Raw genomic sequence first — 10,058 nt, 5'->3', positions numbered from 1 at the left:
GATCAAAAGCTACCTTAACATAGGAAATTCTAGACAAACTCTACGTTGTTCGAAAGCTGCTGATTAGCTCTACAACCTGCAAAAACAAGCAAGTCTTTAGATTCACGAATTGTGGAGAAATGCAACACCGCCCTCTATGCAGCATGCCATAGCAAGGCCTGTCAGCGCCATGCAACACCGCCTCTCTATGTCTCGATCAAAAACTACCTTAACATAGGAAATTCTAGACAAACTCTACGTTGTTCGGAAGCTGCTGATTAGCTCTACAACCTGCAAAAACAAGCAAGTCTTTAGACTCAAGACTTGTTGAGAAAATGCAAGACGTAGTCACTCACACCCGCTAGTGCAGTACATGCCATAGCAAGGCCTGTCAGCGCCATGCAACACCGCCTCTCTATGTCTCGATCAAAAACTACCTTAACATAGGAAATTCTAGACAAACTCTACGTTGTTCGGAAGCTGCTGATTAGCTCTACAACCTGCAAAAACAAGCAAGTCTTTAGACCCAAGACTTGTTGAGAAAATGCAAGACGTAGTCACTCACACCCGCTAGTGCAGTACATGCCATAGCAAGGCCTGTCAGCGCCATGCAACACCGCCTCTCTATGTCTCGATCAAAAACTACCTTAACATAGGAAATTCTAGACAAACTCTACGTTGTTCGAAAGCTGCTGATTAGCTCTACAACCTGCAAAAACAAGCAAGTCTTTAGACCCAAGACTTGTTGAGAAAATGCAAGACGTAGTCACTCACACCCGCTAGTTGCGTTTTGTGCAGTACATGCCATAGCAAGGCCTGTCAGCGCCATGCAACACCGCCTCTCTATGTCTCGATCAAAAACTACCTTAACATAGGAAATTCTAGACAAACTCTACGTTGTTCGAAGCTGCTGATTAGCTCTACAACCTGCAAAAACAAGCAAGTCTTTAGACCCAAGACTTGTTGAGAAAATGCAAGACGTAGTCACTCAATCCCGCTAGTTGCGTTTTGTGCAGTACATGCCATAGCAAGGCCTGTCAGCGCCATGCAACACCGCCTCTCTATGTCTCGATCAAAACTACCTTAACATAGGAAATTCTAGACAAACTCTACGTTGTTCGAAAGCTGCTGATTAGCACTACAACCTGCAAAAACAAGCAAGTCTTTAGATTCACGAATTGTGGAGAAAATGCAAGACGTAGTCACTCACACCCGCTAGTTGCGTTTTGTGCAGTACATACCATAGCAAGGAAATTCTAGACAAACTCTACGTTGTTCGAAAGCTGCTGATTAGCACTACAACCTGCAAAAACAAGCAAGTCTTTAGACCCAAAACTTGTGGAGAAAATGCTAGACGTAGTCACTCAATCCCGCTAGTTGCGTTTTGTGCAGTACATGCCATAGCAAGGCCTGTCAGCGCCATGCAACACCGCCTCTCTATGTCTCGATCAAAAGCTACCTTAACATAGGAAATTCTAGACAAACTCTACGTTGTTCAAAAGCTGCTGATTAGCTCTACAACCTGCAAAAACAAGCAAGTCTTTAGACTCAAGACATGTTGAGAAAATGCAAGACGTAGTCACTCAATCCCGCTAGTTGCGTTTTGTGCAGTACATGCCATAGCAAGGCCTGTCAGCGCCATGCAACACCGCCTCTCTATGTCTCGATCAAAATCTACCTTACATAGGAAATTCTAGACAAACTCTACGTTGTTCGAAAGCTGCTGATTAGCACTACCACCTGCAAAAACAAGCAAGTCTTTAGATTCACGAATTGTGGAGAAAATGCAAGACGTAGTCACTCACACCCGCTAGTTGCGTTTTGTGCAGTACATGCCATAGCAAGGCCTGTCAGCGCCATGCAACACCGCCTCTCTATGTCTCGATCAAAAACTACCTTAACATAGGAAATTCTAGACAAACTCTACGTTGTTCGGAAGCTGCTGATTAGCTCTACAACCTGCAAAAACAAGCAAGTCTTTAGTCTCAAACTTGTGGAGAAAATGCAAGACGTAGTCACTCAATCCCGCTAGTTGCGTTTTGTGCAGTACATGCCATAGCAAGGCCTGTCAGCGCCATGCAACACCGCCTCTCTATGTCTCGATCAAAAACTACCTTAACATAGGAAATTCTAGACAAACTCTACGTTGTTCGGAAGCTGCTGATTAGCTCTACAACCTGCAAAAACAAGCAAGTCTTTAGTCTCAAAACTTGTGGAGAAAATGCAAGACGTAGTCACTCAATCCCGCTAGTTGCGTTTTGTGCAGTACATGCCATAGCAAGGCCTGTCAGCGCCATGCAACACCGCCTCTCTATGTCTCGATCAAAAGCTACCTTAACATAGGAAATTCTAGACAAACTCTACGTTGTTCAAAAGCTGCTGATTAGCTCTACAACCTGCAAAAACAAGCAAGTCTTTAGACTCAAGACTTGTTGAGAAAATGCAAGACGTAGTCACTCAATCCCGCTAGTTGCGTTTTGTGCAGTACATGCCATAGCAAGGCCTGTCAGCGCATGCAACACCGCCTCTCTATGTCTCGATCAAAATCTACCTTACATAGGAAATTCTAGACAAACTCTACGTTGTTCGAAAGCTGCTGATTAGCACTACCACCTGCAAAAACAAGCAAGTCTTTAGATTCACGAATTGTGGAGAAAATGCAAGACGTAGTCACTCAATCCCGCTAGTTGCGTTTTGTGCAGTACATGCCATAGCAAGGCCTGTCAGCGCCATGCAACACCGCCTCTCTATGTCTCGATCAAAAACTACCTTAACATAGGAAATTCTAGACAAACTCTACGTTGTTCGGAAGCTGCTGATTAGCTCTACAACCTGCAAAAACAAGCAAGTCTTTAGACCCAAGACTTGTTGAGAAAATGCAAGACGTAGTCACTCAATCCCGCTAGTTGCGTTTTGTGCAGTACATGCCATAGCAAGGCCTGTCAGCGCCATGCAACACCGCCTCTCTATGTCTCGATCAAAAGCTACCTTAACATAGGAAATTCTAGACAAACTCTACGTTGTTCGAAAGCTGCTGATTAGCTCTACAACCTGCAAAAACAAGCAAGTCTTTAGACCCAAAACTTGTGGAGAAAATGCAAGACGTAGTCACTCAATCCCGCTAGTTGCGTTTTGTGCAGTACATGCCATAGCAAGGCCTGTCAGCGCCATGCAACACCGCCTCTCTATGTCTCGATCAAAAGCTACCTTAACATAGGAAATTCTAGACAAACTCTACGTTGTTCAAAAGCTGCTGATTAGCTCTACAACCTGCAAAAACAAGCAAGTCTTTAGACCCAAGACTTGTTGAGAAAATGCAAGACGTAGTCACTCAATCCCGCTAGTTGCGTTTTGTGCAGTACATGCCATAGCAAGGCCTGTCAGCGCATGCAACACCGCCTCTCTATGTCTCGATCAAAATCTACCTTTACATAGGAAATTCTAGACAAACTCTACGTTGTTCGAAAGCTGCTGATTAGCACTACAACCTGCAAAAACAAGCAAGTCTTTAGAATCACGAATTGTGGAAAAAATGCAAGACGTAGTCACTCACACCCGCTAGTTGCGTTTTGTGCAGTACATGCCATAGCAAGGCCTGTCAGCGCCATGCAACACCGCCTCTCTATGTCTCGATCAAAAACTACCTTAACATAGGAAATTCTAGACAAACTCTACGTTGTTCGGAAGCTGCTGATTAGCTCTACAACCTGCAAAAACAAGCAAGTCTTTAGTCTCAAAACTTGTGGAGAAAATGCAAGACGTAGTCACTCAATCCCGCTAGTTGCGTTTTGTGCAGTACATGCCATAGCAAGGCCTGTCAGCGCCATGCAACACCGCCTCTCTATGTCTCGATCAAAAGCTACCTTAACATAGGAAATTCTAGACAAACTCTACGTTGTTCAAAGCTGCTGATTAGCTCTACAACCTGCAAAAACAAGCAAGTCTTTAGACCCAAGACTTGTTGAGAAAATGCAAGACGTAGTCACTCAATCCCGCTTGTTGCGTTTTGTGCAGTACATGCCATAGCAAGGCCTGTCAGCGCTATGCAACACCGCCTCTCTATGTCTCGATCAAAACTACCTTTACATAGGAAATTCTAGACAAACTCTACGTTGTTCGAAAGCTGCTGATTAGCACTACCACCTGCAAAAACAAGCAAGTCTTTAGATTCACGAATTGTGGAGAAAATGCAAGACGTAGTCACTCACACCCGCTAGTTGCGTTTTGTGCAGTACATGCCATAGCAAGGCCTGTCAGCGCCATGCAACACCGCCTCTCTATGTCTCGATCAAAAACTACCTTAACATAGGAAATTCTAGACAAACTCTACGTTGTTCGAAAGCTGCTGATTAGCTCTACAACCTGCAAAAACAAGCAAGTCTTTAGACCCAAGACTTGTTGAGAAAATGCAAGACGTAGTCACTCAATCCCGCTAGTTGCGTTTTGTGCAGTACATGCCATAGCAAGGCCTGTCAGCGCCATGCAACACCGCCTCTCTATGTCTCGATCAAAAGCTACCTTAACATAGGAAATTCTAGACAAACTCTACGTTGTTCAAAAGCTGCTGATTAGCTCTACAACCTGCAAAAACAAGCAAGTCTTTAGACCCAAGAATTGTTGAGAAAATGCTAGACGTAGTCACTCAATCCCGCTAGTTGCGTTTTGTGCAGTACATGCCATAGCAAGGCCTGTCAGCGCCATGCAACACCGCCTCTCTATGTCTCGATCAAAAGCTACCTTAACATAGGAAATTCTAGACAAACTCTACGTTGTTCAAAAGCTGCTGATTAGCTCTACAACCTGCAAAAACAAGCAAGTCTTTAGACCCAAGACTTGTTGAGAAAATGCAAGACGTAGTCACTCAATCCCGCTAGTTGCGTTTTGTGCAGTACATGCCATAGCAAGGCCTGTCAGCGCCATGCAACACCGCCTCTCTATGTCTCGATCAAAACTACCTTAACATAGGAATTCTAGACAAACTCTACGTTGTTCGGAAGCTGCTGATTAGCTCTACAACCTGCAAAAACAAGCAAGTCTTTAGACTCAAGACTTGTTGAGAAATTGCAAGACGTAGTCACTCACACCCGCTAGTGCAGTACATGCCATAGCAAGGCCTGTCAGCGCCATGCAACACCGCCTCTCTATGTCTCGATCAAAAACTACCTTAACATAGGAAATTCTAGACAAACTCTACGTTGTTCGGAAGCTGCTGATTAGCTCTACAACCTGCAAAAACAAGCAAGTCTTTAGATTCACGAATTGTGGAGAAAATGCAAGACGTAGTCACTCACACCCGCTAGTTGCGTTTTGTCCAGTACATGCCATAGCAAGGAAATTCTAGACAAACTCTACGTTGTTCGAAAGCTGCTGATTAGCACTACAACCTGCAAAAACAAGCAAGTCTTTAGACCAAAACTTGTGGAGAAAATGCAAGACGTAGTCACTCAATCCGCTAGTTGCGTTTTGTGCAGTACATGCCATAGCAAGGCCTGTCAGCGCCATGCAACACCGCCTCTCTATGTCTCGATCAAAAGCTACCTTAACATAGGAAATTCTAGACAAACTCTACGTTGTTCGAAAGCTGCTGATTAGCTCTACAACCTGCAAAAACAAGCAAGTCTTTAGATTCACGAATTGTGGCGCTATGCAACACCGCCTCTTTATGCAGTACATGCCATAGCAAGGCCTGTCAGCGCCATGCAACACCGCCTCTCTATGTCTCGATCAAAAACTACCTTAACATAGGAAATTCTAGACAAACTCTACGTTGTTCGGAAGCTGCTGATTAGCTCTACAACCTGCAAAAACAAGCAAGTCTTTAGACTCAAGACTTGTTGAGAAAATGCAAGACGTAGTCACTCACACCCGCTAGTGCAGTACATGCCATAGCAAGGCCTGTCAGCGCCATGCAACACCGCCTCTCTATGTCTCGATCAAAAACTACCTTAACATAGGAAATTCTAGACAAACTCTACGTTGTTCGGAAGCTGCTGATTAGCTCTACAACCTGCAAAAACAAGCAAGTCTTTAGACCCAAGACTTGTTGAGAAAATGCAAGACGTAGTCACTCACACCCGCTAGTGCAGTACATGCCATAGCAAGGCCTGTCAGCGCCATGCAACACCGCCTCTCTATGTCTCGATCAAAAACTACCTTAACATAGGAAATTCTAGACAAACTCTACGTTGTTCGAAAGCTGCTGATTAGCTCTACAACCTGCAAAAACAAGCAAGTCTTTAGACCCAAGACTTGTTGAGAAAATGCAAGACGTAGTCACTCACACCCGCTAGTTGCGTTTTGTGCAGTACATGCCATAGCAAGGCCTGTCAGCGCCATGCAACACCGCCTCTCTATGTCTCGATCAAAAACTACCTTAACATAGGAAATTCTAGACAAACTCTACGTTGTTCGAAAGCTGCTGATTAGCTCTACAACCTGCAAAAACAAGCAAGTCTTTAGACCCAAGACTTGTTGAGAAAATGCAAGACGTAGTCACTCACACCCGCTAGTTGCGTTTTGTGCAGTACATGCCATAGCAAGGCCTGTCAGCGCCATGCAACACCGCCTCTCTATGTCTCGATCAAAATCTACCTTAACATAGGAAATTCTAGACAAACTCTACGTTGTTCGAAAGCTGCTGATTAGCACTACAACTGCAAAAACAAGCAAGTCTTTAGATTCACGAATTGTGGAGAAAATGCAAGACGTAGTCACTCACACCCGCTAGTTGCGTTTTGTGCAGTACATACCATAGCAAGGAAATTCTAGACAAACTCTACGTTGTTCGAAAGCTGCTGATTAGCACTACAACCTGCAAAAACAAGCAAGTCTTTAGACCCAAAACTTGTGGAGAAAATGCTAGACGTAGTCACTCAATCCCGCTAGTTGCGTTTTGTGCAGTACATGCCATAGCAAGGCCTGTCAGCGCCATGCAACACCGCCTCTCTATGTCTCGATCAAAAACTACCTTAACATAGGAATTCTAGACAAACTCTACGTTGTTCGGAAGCTGCTGATTAGCTCTACAACCTGCAAAAACAAGCAAGTCTTTAGACTCAAGACTTGTTGAGAAAATGCAAGACGTAGTCACTCACACCCGCTAGTGCAGTACATGCCATAGCAAGGCCTGTCAGCGCCATGCAACACCGCCTCTCTATGTCTCGATCAAAAACTACCTTAACATAGGAAATTCTAGACAAACTCTACGTTGTTCGGAAGCTGCTGATTAGCTCTACAACCTGCAAAAACAAGCAAGTCTTTAGACCCAAGACTTGTTGAGAAAATGCAAGACGTAGTCACTCACACCCTAGCGTTTTGTGCAGTACATGCCATAGCAAGGCCTGTCAGCGCCATGCAACACCGCCTCTCTATGTCTCGATCAAAAACTACCTTAACATAGGAAATTCTAGACAAACTCTACGTTGTTCGAAAGCTGCTGATTAGCTCTACAACCTGCAAAAACAAGCAAGTCTTTAGACCCAAGACTTGTTGAGAAAATGCAAGACGTAGTCACTCACACCCGCTAGTTGCGTTTTGTGCAGTACATGCCATAGCAAGGCCTGTCAGCGCCATGCAACACCGCCTCTCTATGTCTCGATCAAAACTACCTTAACATAGGAAATTCTAGACAAACTCTACGTTGTTCGAAAGCTGCTGATTAGCTCTACAACCTGCAAAAACAAGCAAGTCTTTAGACCCAAGACTTGTGAGAAAATGCAAGACGTAGTCACTCACACCCTTAGTTGCGTTTTGTGCAGTACATGCCATAGCAAGGCCTGTCAGCGCCATGCAACACCGCCTCTCTATGTCTCGATCAAAATCTACCTTTACATAGGAAATTCTAGACAAACTCTACGTTGTTCGAAAGCTGCTGATTAGCACTACCACCTGCAAAAACAAGCAAGTCTTTAGATTCACGAATTGTGGAGAAAATGCAAGACGTAGTCACTCACACCCGCTAGTTGCGTTTTTGCAGTACATGCCATAGCAAGGAAATTCTAGACAAACTCTACGTTGTTCGAAAGCTGCTGATTAGCTCTACAACCTGCAAAAACAAGCAAGTCTTTAGACCCAAAACTTGTGGAGAAAATGCTAGACGTAGTCACTCAATCCCGCTAGTTGCGTTTTGTGCAGTACATGCCATAGCAAGGCCTGTCAGCGCCATGCAACACCGCCTCTCTATGTCTCGATCAAAAACTACCTTAACATAGGAAATTCTAGACAAACTCTACGTTGTTCGGAAGCTGCTGATTAGCTCTACAACCTGCAAAAACAAGCAAGTCTTTAGACCCAAGACTTGTTGAGAAAATGCAAGACGTAGTCACTCACACCCGCTAGTTGCAGTACATGCCATAGCAAGGCCTGTCAGCGCCATGCAACACCGCCTCTCTATGTCTCGATCAAAAACTACCTTAACATAGGAAATTCTAGACAAACTCTACGTTGTTCGGAAGCTGCTGATTAGCACTACACCTGCAAAAACAAGCAAGTCTTTAGATTCACGAATTGTGGAGAAAATGCAAGACGTAGTCACTCACACCCGCTAGTTGCGTTTTGTGCAGTACTGCCATAGCAAGGAAATTCTAGACAAACTCTACGTTGTTCGAAAGCTGCTGATTAGCTCTACAACCTGCAAAAACAAGCAAGTCTTTAGACCCAAAACTTGTGGAGAAAATGCTAGACGTAGTCACTCAATCCCGCTAGTTGCGTTTTGTGCAGTACATGCCATAGCAAGGCCTGTCAGCGCCATGCAACACCGCCTCTCTATGTCTCGATCAAAAGCTACCTTAACATAGGAAATTCTAGACAAACTCTACGTTGTTCAAAAGCTGCTGATTAGCTCTACAACCTGCAAAAACAAGCAAGTCTTTAGATTCACGAATTGTGAGCTATGCAACACCCGCCTCTCTTTGCAGTACATGCCATAGCAAGGCCTGTCAGCGCCATGCAACACCGCCTCTCTATGTCTCGATCAAAAACTACCTTAACATAGGAAATTCTAGACAAACTCTACGTTGTTCGGAAGCTGCTGATTAGCTCTACAACCTGCAAAAACAAGCAAGTCTTTAGACTCAAGACTTGTTGAGAAAATGCAAGACGTAGTCACTCACACCCGCTAGTTGCGTAGTACATGCCATAGCAAGGCCTGTCAGCGCCATGCAACACCGCCTCTCTATGTCTCGATCAAAAACTACCTTAACATAGGAAATTCTAGACAAACTCTACGTTGTTCGGAAGCTGCTGATTAGCTCTACAACCTGCAAAAACAAGCAAGTCTTTAGACCCAAGACTTGTTGAGAAAATGCAAGACGTAGTCACTCACACCCGCTAGTGCAGTACATGCCATAGCAAGGCCTGTCAGCGCCATGCAACACCGCCTCTCTATGTCTCGATCAAAAACTACCTTAACATAGGAAATTCTAGACAAACTCTACGTTGTTCGAAAGCTGCTGATTAGCTCTACAACCTGCAAAAACAAGCAAGTCTTTAGACCCAAGACTTGTTGAGAAAATGCAAGACGTAGTCACTCACACCCGCTAGTTGCGTTTTGTGCAGTACATGCCATAGCAAGGCCTGTCAGCGCCATGCAACACCGCCTCTCTATGTCTCGATCAAAAACTACCTTAACATAGGAAATTCTAGACAAACTCTACGTTGTTCGAAAGCTGCTGATTAGCTCTACCACCTGCAAAAAACAAGCAAGTCTTTAGATTCACGAATTGTGAGAAAATGCAAGACGTAGTCACTCACACCCGCTAGTTGCGTTTTGTGCAGTACATGCCATAGCAAGGCAAATTCTAGAAAACTCCTACCGTTGTTCGAAAGCTGCTGATTAGCACTACAACCTGCAAAAACAAGCAAGTCTTTAGACCCAAAACTTGTTGGAGAAAATGCAAGACGTAGTCACTCAATCCGCTAGTTGCGTTTTGTGCAGTACATGCCATAGCAAGGCCTGTCAGCGCCATGCAACACCGCCTCTCTATGTCTCGATCAAAAACTACCTTAACATAGGAATTCTAGACAAACTCTACGTTGTTCGAAAGCTGCTGATTAGCTCTACAACCTGCAAAAACAAGCAA

The sequence above is a fragment of the Patiria miniata genome, unplaced genomic scaffold (assembly GCF_015706575.1).
Source record: "Patiria miniata isolate m_02_andy unplaced genomic scaffold, ASM1570657v1 HiC_scaffold_13, whole genome shotgun sequence".
NCBI lineage: Eukaryota > Metazoa > Echinodermata > Asteroidea > Valvatida > Asterinidae > Patiria > Patiria miniata.
This window is presented reverse-complemented; position numbering follows the sequence as displayed.